Below are 13,611 nucleotides of genomic sequence, written 5' to 3' on the forward strand. Positions count from 1 at the left end.
CACTCCCATCTAGAGGGCGCGGCTTTTGGTCCCGCCAAACTATGTAATCAGCTTGTGTGATGTCCCCAACACGCCAAATAACAGACTGTACACCATATACGATTAAATGAGTATATGAGATCTTACTGGAACTATGTTCTCAATAGAGATACAATATAAAAGGAAAAGTAAAAGGCGCCAAACTTATCAAAGTCCAAACCACTTCATGCACAACCGTTGGCGCTCAATTAATGAAGCCTTTTGGCCAACATTCGATCCCCTCAGACCTCCTCAACTCGTAGCTCAGGACCGCCTGAAGTGATCAACCAAGCACCCCTGGCATGCCTGTCTTCGTCTCCTCTCCTCGCCGAAAGCCCTGGCCTCGGAACCCCCTCGGGGTCCGTTCTGTCACCCAACTTACAGCATTGCATCCTCTCTCTCTCACCCCCTCGCGCTGACTCCCCAAAAGCCCGCCAACAATAGCTCACAGACCCAGAAGAGAGAATAACTTCTATCCAAATTGGTTAACAAATGAATACAATTTTCATTATCAATAATTTTAACCCAAACAGAAAACACTCTCTCACCGGTTAGCATAACAAAGAAGTATTTTTACTTTTAACAAAGAAGCCATTTTGATTAACACATGCAGTAACATAAAGAAAAAAAACCCTTACATTTACTTATTTATTTTACTTAGCAATACAGCACAGAGTAGGTTCTTCAAGCCATGCCACCTCAGCAACCCCACAACCCCAATTTTACCCTGGCCTAATCGGGGACAACTTACAATAACCAATTAACATAGCAGTATGTCTCTGGACTGTGAGATGAAACCTGAGCACCTGGAGAAACCCAAGCATTCCACAGGGAGAAAGTATAGAGACCTTACAGAACAGTGCCGCAATTGAACTCCAAACTCCAGAACACTACAATCAGTAATAGCATTGGCTAACCATTATGCTACCATGGAACCGTATCCGTCCACATACACCCTCACACATCACACCCAGGTCCCAGGCAATTCATCCCATCAACACAGGCTGTCAATCTCAGGATCTTTCATCCCATGGACTCCTACACCCAAACCCCTGACATTCACATCCTGATCCACACAGGCTAGTCAACACCTGCTCCCTTTCACCCTGTGTACAATACCATACACTCACATCCTTATTCCAGGCAGTGTGCTCCTCAATTAGATCAGGTAACACACCTACCCTCACCACAGATACACACCCCACACTACCAACTCACCCACTATTCTCCTCACCCTAAGGTTCCCCAACCTTGACCCACACAAAACCCTCCTAACCATATCATTAGGAACACCCTACCCTGACATACCTGAACCCAATGGTTCCAAAAGTGGGTGAAATTGAGGTTGGTTAACCCTAGATAAAGAAAAATATTGCAAAGAGTTCTTTCCTCAATTGTTTTCCACATTTAGTCATTCAACTATTAGGGGAGGGTTTGCGCCGGCTGTCCTTTACTGCTTTGGTGTTAAAGATACCAAGAAACTAGAAAGATATGTACTCGTTATAATACAATGAAATGTGAAGGTGCTACTTTGGATTTCTAACATCTGCAAATACGATAATTATCCAATCATGTCTCATCAACTCTTCTATGAATTATACTGGCAGATATTCATTGAAAATTTGTGCTGAGGGTTACCCTGGCACACAGCTGCAGACTAAATTATCTCACAGACTGTACTTGATGGTGATAGGCTACACAGGTTAAGTATTGCCTACTGACAGAAGTTGATTTCCGTTCTCTCAGTACTTATTAGTCATTGGCTGCAGTCAGGCACCATTTCAAGGATACCTGATGTGTTCTGCGCTGATGTAATATCATTAAACAGTCTATCACATTAAATAGTTTTTACACAGAAAATTGGAAAGGATAATTTTAATTACATATTTAAAAATTATACAGAGCATTAAATAAACATTGGCACATATTCTAAGATAGAACTATTTTCCTTTTCACTTGTGAGAGAATTACAGGCCATATTTATAAAATCAGATTTTCAGATTTGCACAGATAGACAGTGCACCCTGTGAATTTTTGCTGAAGTTGTGACAGAAATTTAGAATTTTTTGCTCAAAGCTATAACTGCGTGCGTGTGGAAAGGTGCTATCATTTTTACTACATGTGGTGAACTATGTGCCTGTCTGGACACGCCCCCTGCTGACTGCTCCTGTGGCTCCTCCCACAGGCCCCTGTATAAAGGCGATCTGAGGCCTGACGCTCGGCCTCAGTCTACAGGACATTGTATGATAGACACTCACTCCTGGTTCCTTCTTCCAGTCAATAAAAGCCGATATCTCGCCTTACGTCTCAGTGTGAGTTATTGATGGCGCATCAATACGTAATGATAATGATGACAAAATAGAATCTTGCACAAATTCTCACAACCAATTGACAGTATTCCACTGACAAATTTGTTTCAAGGACCTGACTGCAGCCTGAATGTTCTGGATGTACTTCCAGATAGAAATTCAAAGTCCTTATTGCAATGTTAGATAACAGTTAGCCATTTATATCGGGTACTTCTCTAAATCTTGCAAGTATTATTGTATACACATACTACACCTGCTGAACTTGTCAGAATCAGAATCAAGTTTAATATCATGAAATTTGTTGACTTTACTGCAGCAGTATAATACATGATAAATATAGAAAAAATTGAATTACAGTCATTATATGTATCTTAAATAGCTAAGTTAAAATAAATAATACAAAATCAATTTTTTTAAAAAAATATTGAGCTGGTATTGATGGGTTCAATGTCCATTTAGAAATTGGATGGCAGAGGGGAAAAAGCTGTTCCTGAATTGTTGAGTGTGTGTCTTCAAGCTCCTGTACCTCTTTTCTAATGGTAACAATAAGAAAAGGGCATGTATTGGGTGGTGGGGGTCCTTAATGATGGTTGCTGCCTTCCTGAAGCACTGCTCCTTGAAGATATCTTGGAAACTATGGAGATTAGTACCCATGATGGAGCTGACTAATTTTGCAACTTTCTGCAATTTACTTCAATTCTGTACAGTAGCCCCCACCAATACCAGATGGTAATGCTGCCAGTTAGAATGCTCTCCATGGTACATCTGTAGAAATTTGTGAGTGTTTTAGGTGACATAACAAATCTTCTCAAACTGTTAAAGATGTATAGCTGCTGTCTTGCCTTCTTTATATTTGCATGATATGTTGGGACCAGGCTAGGTCCTCAGAGATAGTAATACCCAGGAAATTGAAATTGAAATTTTGATCCCTCTATGAGGATTGGTTTGTGTTCCCTCATCTTAGCGTTCCTGAAGTCCACAATCAGCTCTTTGGTCTTGCTGATGTTGAGTGCAAGTTTGTTGCTGCAACACCAGTCCATTAACTGGTACATCTTGCTCCTGTACACCTTTTCATCACCATCTGAAATTCTGCCAACAATGGTTGTATCATCAGCAAATATTTAGATGATATTTGAACTGTTCCTAGCCACACAGTCATGGGTGTAGAGAGAGTAGAGCAGTGGCCTAAGCACACAATCCTGTGGTGCACCAGTATTGATTGTCAGCGAGGTGGAGATGTTATTTCCATTCTACACAGATTGTGGTCTTCTGGTTAGGAAGTTGAGGATCCAGTTGTAGAGGGAGAGGTACAGAGGCTCAGGTTCTGTAGCATTTCAATCAGAACTGTTGGGATTATGGTGTTAAACACTGAGTTATAGTCAATAAACAATATCCTGACAGAGGTATTTGTATTATCCAGGTATCCAAGGCCATGTGGAGACCCATTGAGATTGTGTCAATAGACCTATTGTGGCAATAGGAAAATTGCAGTGGATTCATTTCTTGCAGAATCTCCAACTACTTTTCTCTGTCTCAGCCCAGCAAACCCCAAAGCTCAGGCCCCAACCCCAATCTCCTAAACACATGAATTTAAGATTCATCAAGGCCTCAAACTTGACTTTTTTACACCACCATCCAATTACTGATTGGAGCGTTCCCTTTTGAGCTCTCCTTGACCATTACAGCAAATGTTCTTGCTGCCTTTTCCCCAACCACAGGGGCATAGGACACCAATGCAATCTCCATTCCTCCACCATTCACACCCATCCTAACATGGAGAGTATTTCTAAGGGAATTTATCGCAATAACATTACTTGTGAACTGAAACTGCAGTTAGCTACTGTATTTGAATAATGATATTTACTGTATTCTGGCATCTCTCGGTGACTTGCATCAGTGATATCAGTCCATAAATGGTCTTCACCTAAAATGTCAACTGTTTATTTCCCCTACAAATGCTGCCTGACAAACTGAGGTCCTTCAGCATCTCAGGTTTTGCTCCAGATTCTAGCATCTGCAATCTCTTTTGTCTCCGTCTTACATCAGTGGTATCTAAGCCCTGTTGCTATAAAGAGGGATGCCTGTACACCCATTTTCTTTTTTAGATCTGTTACGTAATCATTTAAGATTCTTCTTAAAAGGGAATCTACAATAAGTTTGAAGATTTAAGACACTGTAATCTACAGAAAATGGAAAGAGAAATTATTAAGTTTTAGTATTGTGTACAGTTCAGCAACAACTACCACATACTTTACTTCAATGTTTAATATGGAAAAATCTGCTTTGACATATTTAATTACACAAATTGTAAGATACAAACTGTCATTACTTCTATTGATATGAAATTCTAATGGAAGCGATCGAAAGTTCATTGGTGTATTAAAGAAAAGGAATGGAAAGGCTGTATAAAGTGTAATTTATTTGGGAAAATGATTACACCTGAAAACCAGCATGCTACAAATTTGACAGCAATTCACCTGCGAGAGTTTTCTTTGCATTTACTCAAATTACAAAATGGCAGATAAACATGGAGACTCAACAAGAATGATTTCAATGAAAAACGTGCCTAATTGCCACCTCAATTCATGATTTGATGCTGTTTTTCCAAATATCAGCCAACACAATTTGAAATACCAATCACTGTACGAAAGAGCAACTTTAAGAACAAAAATTGATGCAGTGCAGGTCAGGAATACAGATTTTCTTTTGAAACTTCCCAGACAACATGTACAAGTCAGTTGACAGTGTGACAGATATTGATGAGGCTGTACATTTCTTTTTTTTTGGTAATTTTTTTATTGAAGTTCATCAAATATTTCCATAAGATGTATATCAGACATTGTACATACACATCATATAATCATATATATCACAAATCTCCACAAAGTATTTATCTGAGGTATACACTTATAGAAAAGAGTGGAAAGAAAAAACAAGCAAAAGGAAAGAACTATGTACAAGTAGGGAGTGATTTTTTTTTACAACAGATTCATTGATTTGTGAGAATAAAATCAGGCCTATGAGGCATTATGTAGTTAAACCATTTTTCCCAGTATGAATCAAATTGTTCCAGCTTATGATTAACAGATGCTGTTATCTTCTCCATTTTGTAAATGTCCATTGTAATTTCCATCTATGTATTTAAAGTTGGGCTCTCCTGTGATAACCATTTCCTAGTAAGAGTCTTTTTACCAGCCACCAACAGTATATTCATTAAATATTTATCTCTTTTCAACCATTCTTGAGGTATATATCCAAAATATATGGTCTTACTCTCCAAGGGTATTTCACATTTAAAGATGTCTTGTAGGGCATTGTGTATCCCCCTCCAATAGTTTTTGATAACAGGACAGTCCCAAAAAAATATGATAATGATTTGCATTTTGATAATGGTAGTAGAATCATTTCAAGCATGTATAAGGGGTTGTCAAATTTTAAAACACATTCGACTTCATACATTAAAACAAAATGGGAGAAGGAAGGAGGGATAATTATATCTGAGAAAGAATGGACAACAATATGGAGATATCAATGGAAGTGTACCAATTCACAGAGTTTGGATGGAAAAACTTGTTAAGATATTTTATTACACCCTCTCAGAAATCCCATTATGATAGTAACCTCCCCGTTTGCTGGAGGCTGTACATTTCCTGTTGAATTTTTTAAACTTTCTGTCGCCAAGAATATGTTTCCTTAAGTAATTTTGAATTAAAAGCAGTACAGGTACAAGTTCAAGTTTATTGTCTTTCAACTGTACAGATGTACACTGCCAAACAAGAAAATATTCCTCTGGACCAAGGTGCACAGTACCGTACATATAACACACACAAATAACACATAAGGTAATATTACCAGAAATAAATTAACGTTATTCATTATGCCCACACAATAGAAGTTAAAAAGTAAACTGTACAACGCTACTGGTGCTTCATATGGGATGAGACCAGGACGGTGGCAGGGAGTTCAGTAGTCTTATGGTCTAGGGCGGGGGTCGGCAACCTGCGGCTCCCGAGCCATTTGTGGCTCTTTCACCTCTGTGCTGCGGCTCCCTGTGGCTTTGGGAAATAATTGGTCAGTATTTAATTAAAATGTATTTTATGTTAGTTTGTTAGCTTTTGAAATGTAATTATGGTGATCTTGTACAACCTAAGTGTAGCGACACATTTCCTGCCACATCCGAAACGGCTCACAATTAGCCAGCATTCCGGCTAAGGGAGATAGCCTACGGGGGTTTGTGAGTACGCGTCTTTTGCAGCATCTGCGTCCATGGGGGCTGGGTTGAGGGAGGCTTAAAAGCAAGGCTGTTTAGTTCGAATAAAGCTATCTTTGACTGCAGTTTACTGACACCGCTACAACGTGTTTTTATCGCTGGCTGTCCAGACGGAAGGTGCTGAAACGCTTTGTCGCGTGTCTGGAAGAAGTGAAAACTTTCCTGGGCAGCAAAGGGCTCACCTTTCCTGAGCTGGAACAGCCAGAGTGGCTGGAAAAGCTACACTTCATGGTAGACATGACAGCGCACCTGAACACGCTGAACACAGCTCTTCAGGGGAAAGGACGTACAGCCCTGCACATGTTGGAGGATGTTTTGGCATTCGAGCGCAAGTTGACAGTGCTTGCCAGAGATTTACAGAAAGGCACTTTGTCTCACTTCCCCAATTTGAGAGAGTTCAAACAAGGTCACGACATGATAATTTCGGAGTATTTACATTCTGCAATCATCGCAATGCAAACATCGTTTGGGAAACGCTTCTGTGAGTTCAGAGAGGAAAAAAACACATTATCCTTCCCGGTCACTCCCTTAAGCATCGATCCTTCCCTACTGAATACGACTGCATTGGCAGGTGTGAGTCAACCTGATCTTGAGATGGAACTGGCCGACATAGCCGACAAAGACATATGGGTGTCCAAGTTTAGACGCTTGACAGCAGACCTTGAAGATGTTGCCCGTCAGAAGGCCGTTCTTGCTCAGAAACACAAATGGAGTGATATTGAAAACCTCACAGATGACAGCTTGCGATCCTGTGTAAAGATGAAGGTGACATCATACAGCCCTGATGTGCAGACGCTGTGCGCTGAGGTCCAGGAGCAGAAATCCCATTAACCAAGTATGATAAATATTTTAATTGCCTATTATTTTACTTATATTCATATTTTTTCATAGTTCAGTGAAATAGTCCTTTCATTTTTCAGGATGACAGCTGGCTGACGTTATTTTTGGTTTGCTGCTGGCGGAAAATTTAAGTTCGGCGTTTTTCATAAATACAAGAAGGACTCAAATAGACATTGAATATTTTACTTAAAAGTAACTTTCAACCCAACGTCTTTTTTTCGGAGTTCAAAATGTTTTTGTTGCATGCAGAAATGTAATTTCGTTTTCTCTGCAGGAGTTCATCAATTTCATAAATGCAACACATTATAGTTTGTTTATACATAGCATAAAGGCAAAAAAAAACGTTGTTTGCAGTGTTATTTCATTTTAAATGTCAAACGGGTTTTGCGGCTCCCAGTGTTTTCTTTTCTGTGGGAAACGGGTCCAAGTGGCTCTTTCAGTGGTAAAGGTTGCTGACCCCTGGTCTAGGGTAAGAAGCTGTTTCCCATCCTAACAATTCTTGCCCTAATTTTACAGTACCTCCTGCCCAATAATAGGGAGTCAAAGAGGTTGTTGGATGGGTAAAAGGGATTATTTATAATGCTAAGGGCCCTGCATAAGCAATACTCCTGATAAATGTCTCTGATAGGTGGAAGAGAGACCCTGATGATACTCTCAGCAGTCCTTGCAATCCTTCGTAGGGACCTGCAGTCAGATGACTTGCAATTCCCATACCAGACAGTGATGCTTCTGGTCAGGACACTCTCAAAGGTGCTCCTGTTGAAATGATAATTTTGTACCTTTATTTCTGGATACAAGTTCCTGGATAGCATCACTCCAGTTATGCTATCCAGGAATTTGTATCCACAAATATTATGCAAAGGAACTAAATTTTCAGTTCAAAAATTACTGCAACTTGTAATTGGTGCTACAATTACGATTGGTGGAAAATGTCTTCATTCCTCAGATACAATTATCCCATCTGGTCTATCATTTTAATTCATGTGACTGAATTTCCCTGTTAAAGTTAGTTTAGCCATGAACATTAACAAGGTGTAAGAACAATCACTAAATGTTGTTGGCCTTAAACTTGAAACTCGGTGCTTTTTCCATGGTCAGCTACTGTATATGTTGGTTGCTCCAGAGTTAAAGATAAAAATAATCTATACATTTATACAATGGATTCAAAATAAAAATACCACATTTTGAAGCACTTCAACAGTGAAATCAAGCAAACTTACATGTTGTGCATAAATACATCGAGAAGTATATTAAATGTAATTTTATATACTTATTTTTTTCAGTATAAATGTTTTTATTGGCAACTTCAGTTCAACAATATAATGTTAATTCTTGATTTTTATTATTCATAGAATAATTATATATTGTTAGTTTTTATTGCATTTACAAGGAATGTTATAACATCTGATTGCATGGAAATAAATGCAAATAAGGTAATGGCAAGCAAAAGTTACGCCAGATATAGTAGCAAAAATGATTATATACATGACATTATCCTCCAGTAATCCAAGTTAAATCAATTCTACATTGGTTTCCAATAATTTCCAAATATTTACTTCTGCTTCAGAATGATTTCACATTTGCATGCTCCTTGGCTATGGGCATTATGCAATGACTTAACCACCGTAGCACCCACCTTCTAATGTTGTGAAAATGTGGTATTGCTTTCAAATAGACACAAAACAAAATAAACCAGCACTTGTTCTCGATAAACTATTCCATTGTGTGTTAAAAAACAATCTATTATATACTTCAGATATTTTAAACACCAGTCATTTTAAATACAGAAACTGTAGTTCTTCATTATTTCTTGTATCATACTGCTTGACTGATTTTTAAAATCAAATTGCATGCTGTCATATTGCTCTTCAGGGAAGGCAGTAGGTTGTATAGTTATCTTCAGATGGGGCAAAATCACTACCCTGAAACTACACAACCTACTACCTCACCCTGGCAGAACATTGAGATTGTCACAACTGAAACCAAATTCAATTGAAAAAGAACAAAGTAAACCTTATTTCACACATTATACAGATATCACATTTATTATCAGAAGATGGTCACAAAATTAGCTCCTATTACTCAGTAGATTTGACAACCAGCCCATCAGGATACAAACCCATTTAACCAGTGTAGGTATTAAATATGATAAAGCCTACTGACTGCCAAGCAATGTCATCCTTTCCCTCAAACAATATATGCTCTGGAGATGTGGATTGTTTATAGTCGGCACTTCAAGGTACTTAGAAAGATACCACCAACACTTTCTTGCAGAATCCTCTAATTGAGCTGCAAGGATAATTGAATGGATGTAAGTGCCATTTCCCAAGATGATTTCCCCATCTTTGGAATTCTAATTGCACTCAATCAGCTCTGTTGAGCAGGCTTCAAATTTCACATACCCAATGCCAATTTCCTAAAACTATACCAAGAGAAAACTATACACAAGAGAAGGTTACCAGGTGGAGGGAGGTAAATATTTAAGATGTTCTCAACACTTCCTTTGGAAAAATGCAAGATCCCAACTGACTCCTGAGAATACATGACCTTGACAGCCCTAAGTAGTGAAAAAGCATTTAGAATAGCACAAAATCTTAAGTCCATACATCAGGAGCAAATGGAAACCCACCATAAATCGCAGAAGGAAAGCACCATTTTACAAATTACCAAATCTGCTTCCCATCAGGCATCTCCTGACCCATCTATGGAAGTGTCTGTGGATCCCACAATTTTCCCCCAGGGTTGAAATGTCCAATACCAGAGGGCAGGCATTTAAGGTGAGATGGGGCAAGTTCAAGGATGTGCAAGGCAAGTTTTTTTTTACACAGTAAGTGAAAGAACTTGCCTTGAATTTCTGGAAAGTGATGCCCAGGATGGTAGTGAGGACAAATACAATGCAGGTATTCAAGGGACTCATAGATAGGCACATGGATCTACAGAAATGAAAGGATTATTGCGTAGGCAACTGGGCTTAGTTTAGCTGCAGGCCCGATTAATTAATTAATTTAGAGATACAACACAGTAACGGGCCCTTATTGCCCAATGAGCCTGCACCGCCCAGTTACACCCATGTGACCAATAAACCTACTAATCAATATGTTTTTAGAATGTGGGAGGAAACCAGAGCACACAGAGGAAACCCACACAATCACAGGGAGAACATACAAAATCCTTACAGAGAGTGGAGGAATTGATTACTAATTTTGCTTGGTGCATTATTGTGGGCTGAAGGGTCTGTTCCTGTGTAGAACTGTTCTATGTTCTATTAGCCTCCACACTTAACTCAGAGCTAGTCATTCTCCATCCTTATTAGAAGAAATGTGACAACTCTGAAATTTTGAAATCTGCCCTCCAATGTACAAACTTAGCAATACTCAGAGGAAAATGGAAGTAATTTCATTCATATGCTACCAGCCGACAAACATACTATTTGGAACGGTCCTTTGGTCCTGATCTGTCATCACCATCAACTAGTTTTGGGATACTTGTCCTATCCATGGAAGTCACATCATTACCCGAAAAAGGAAACATCAGCTGAAATAACTTCTCAAAATAAAAATATCTTTTTAATGTACAAGATACTTCTATAAAATCATACATCCCACATGCAAGACCCTGTAAATTCTCTCTTTCCATCTATATATTTGGCTCTTAACCACCAATTAGCATAGGGATTCTATGCATCTTCTATTTGCCTTCTCTGTTTGTATGGCAGCTCCCCATGTCTGTGGGAAGATCCGAATCACCCTAACCCTTATCTTATCTCTCATTAATTCATAGTCTTTAAAATGTTATGTTATGTTATTGGTAGACTGATCTAAAACTAAGCACAAGAACTTCAAAAGGTTTCTGGGAGAAAGAGGGAATCGGGTAAGTGATTTTGGATGAGCAACATTTTACATTTTACATAGAAATTGGTTGCACAGAAAGATACATTTGTAAATCATTACTTATATTGAGGCCATTAGAAAGAAAGATTTTAATATACAAACTAATCATATTATTCAGCTTTGTTATGTGTTACATGTTGGATCTTAATGGATCTTAATGGATGTTAATGTAAACATTAAGATTTCTTAATTGAGTGTCTCACAATTATTAGCAAACTCAGGCTCTAAAACCCTAAACGAATCATTGGCTAACTCATAAAATAGTGTTAAATGAAGATCTTAATTTGTTAGAATCAATAAAATCATTCTTCCTTGTCAAAATATATCCAGATGACCAAAATAAAGATTGTCAAATGATCCATTGAAGTTTGACAGCCACCTCAGGAAAGACAGTAGATTGTATAGTTATCTGACTGGAAGGGTGTAACCCTAAAACTATACAACCTACTACCTCACCCCAAAGGACTGTAATATTCTGCAGGAAGAACTTGCAGAAATGTGATGCTCTTTGTGTTAATGGACCTGCAGAGAAAGGAATAAAATACACAATTCACATATAAAAATGCTATCATATTGAAGATTAATAATAAAATCATAAATCATAAAAGATAGGTTAATCATAAAAGATAGGTATACTGTATCATACTGTACATAATTATCACAATAAAGAGGAAAATGCCTAACCATGATTGTGTTCATATATATGCTGCACTAGATTTACTTAGCCAGCACTTTATCAGAATACTCGTATTTCCAAGAGTTTTGCTGAAGGGAAAACAGTAAATTAGACAAACATTTTCTTTAATAAATGCTGTAATATATAATATAGAATAGAATTCCAAATGGGGATTAATAAATTTATATGTATAATCAAGGATAATCTACTAAAATCATGAACAAGGCTAGGCTTAAACCATTACCTTTGAATTATTGATAGTTTTCAATGTTACTGCCTCTTCCATGACTGCAGAAATTTGCAGTGTTACCTTACATAGGAAGGACATTATTAACATAAGTGAAATGACACATATTACTCAGATAACTTTGATGGGTTACCAAACGAAGAATTTTGCAGGTGACCTTGCACTTCTAAATTGTGTCACAGAGCAATACAGCATGGATACTCACCCTTCACCCAATGAGTCCCATCCAGCTGGTCCCAATTACCTGCATTTGGCCTTTATACATCTAAGCCCTACCCCTTCAAGAACCCACTTAACTGCAACTTAAAAGATATTCTGTGCCTCAACCAGAATGTATAAGGTGGTAACTTTGACTTATAAAAATGATACATTTTCTATCATAAATAAGTTAAATACAATTACCTATGCTTTGCCTAATTAATTTTCTTTTATAATTTTAGCATAAACATTACTCCTAAAATTTCATTAACTTGGCATTTCTAACCTACCTTTTACTTTAAAGTTGTATTGCTAAGCAACCTTTAAATGGGTAAACAGGCATGCTAACTGAATGTCTTTGATATCAAAAATATTATTTAATTTCTTCAGGTTTTCAACTTTAAATATAATAAGATGCTACCATACAGCGTACTTTGAAATTTGAATGGAAAAGTGATTATTCAGACAGAGAGAAAACACAGTAGAGGAAATCTTAATAATCTATATCCCATTAGTCTGAAAGCCTGATGATTCAGCATTTGGCTTAACTGGTTCTGTTTCCTGCATTCTGTTAAAACTCACGGGGCCCTGTTGTACTTGCTCCCTTTAAACATATTGGTCATCTTTTCCTGCACTCCTTTTAAACACACACCTTGGGACCCACTCCAACACTCCTTTTAAAGTCACAAGAGCCTGTTCCTACATTCCTTTTAAACAAACCAGGCCCCCCTTCCCATGCTTCCTTTAAACTCACTGGGTTTTGTTTCAAACACTCCATTTGAAATGATCAGATTCACTGAAAAATCTATCATGCCATCGTGTAAAGATGTGAAATAGAAGTGTGTTGATATATTAATAAGGATAATATCCAATTGCCCAGAAGTCTACCAATGTCCAAAGGTCCTTGAAAAGAAGGTAGCCATATCATACTTAATAATTTTGTTACTGGTGTCATAACTGAAATCTTAAGACTGGATCACTAATAAAGGAATTGTATTGAGTAAAAAAAGCATAAAGGTTAAAACATATCAACAATAGTTGGAAAGAAATGGAGGTAGAACGTTACTGGGTGGATGCTTACAAGATTTTTGCAGCTATCATCCAGCTGCCTCCATTTAACCACCGTCTCTTGAAATCACAGAGTAGTGTTGGTAATAGACTTA

At 37.9% G+C, this 13,611-nt stretch overlaps 1 long non-coding RNA gene across 1 annotated transcript; it reads left to right on the forward strand.

Moving 5' to 3' along the window:
* The first annotated feature begins 1,927 nt into the window (after nt 1–1,927).
* LOC132398491 (uncharacterized) lies at nt 1,928–7,962 on the forward strand. Its single transcript, XR_009513674.1, has 2 exons — nt 1,928–7,432; nt 7,518–7,962. It is a non-coding gene; the product is annotated as an uncharacterized LOC132398491 (long non-coding RNA).
* Nucleotides 7,963–13,611: the final 5,649 nt, after the last annotated feature.

The sequence above is a fragment of the Hypanus sabinus genome, chromosome 8 (assembly GCF_030144855.1).
Source record: "Hypanus sabinus isolate sHypSab1 chromosome 8, sHypSab1.hap1, whole genome shotgun sequence".
Classification (NCBI taxonomy): domain Eukaryota; kingdom Metazoa; phylum Chordata; class Chondrichthyes; order Myliobatiformes; family Dasyatidae; genus Hypanus; species Hypanus sabinus.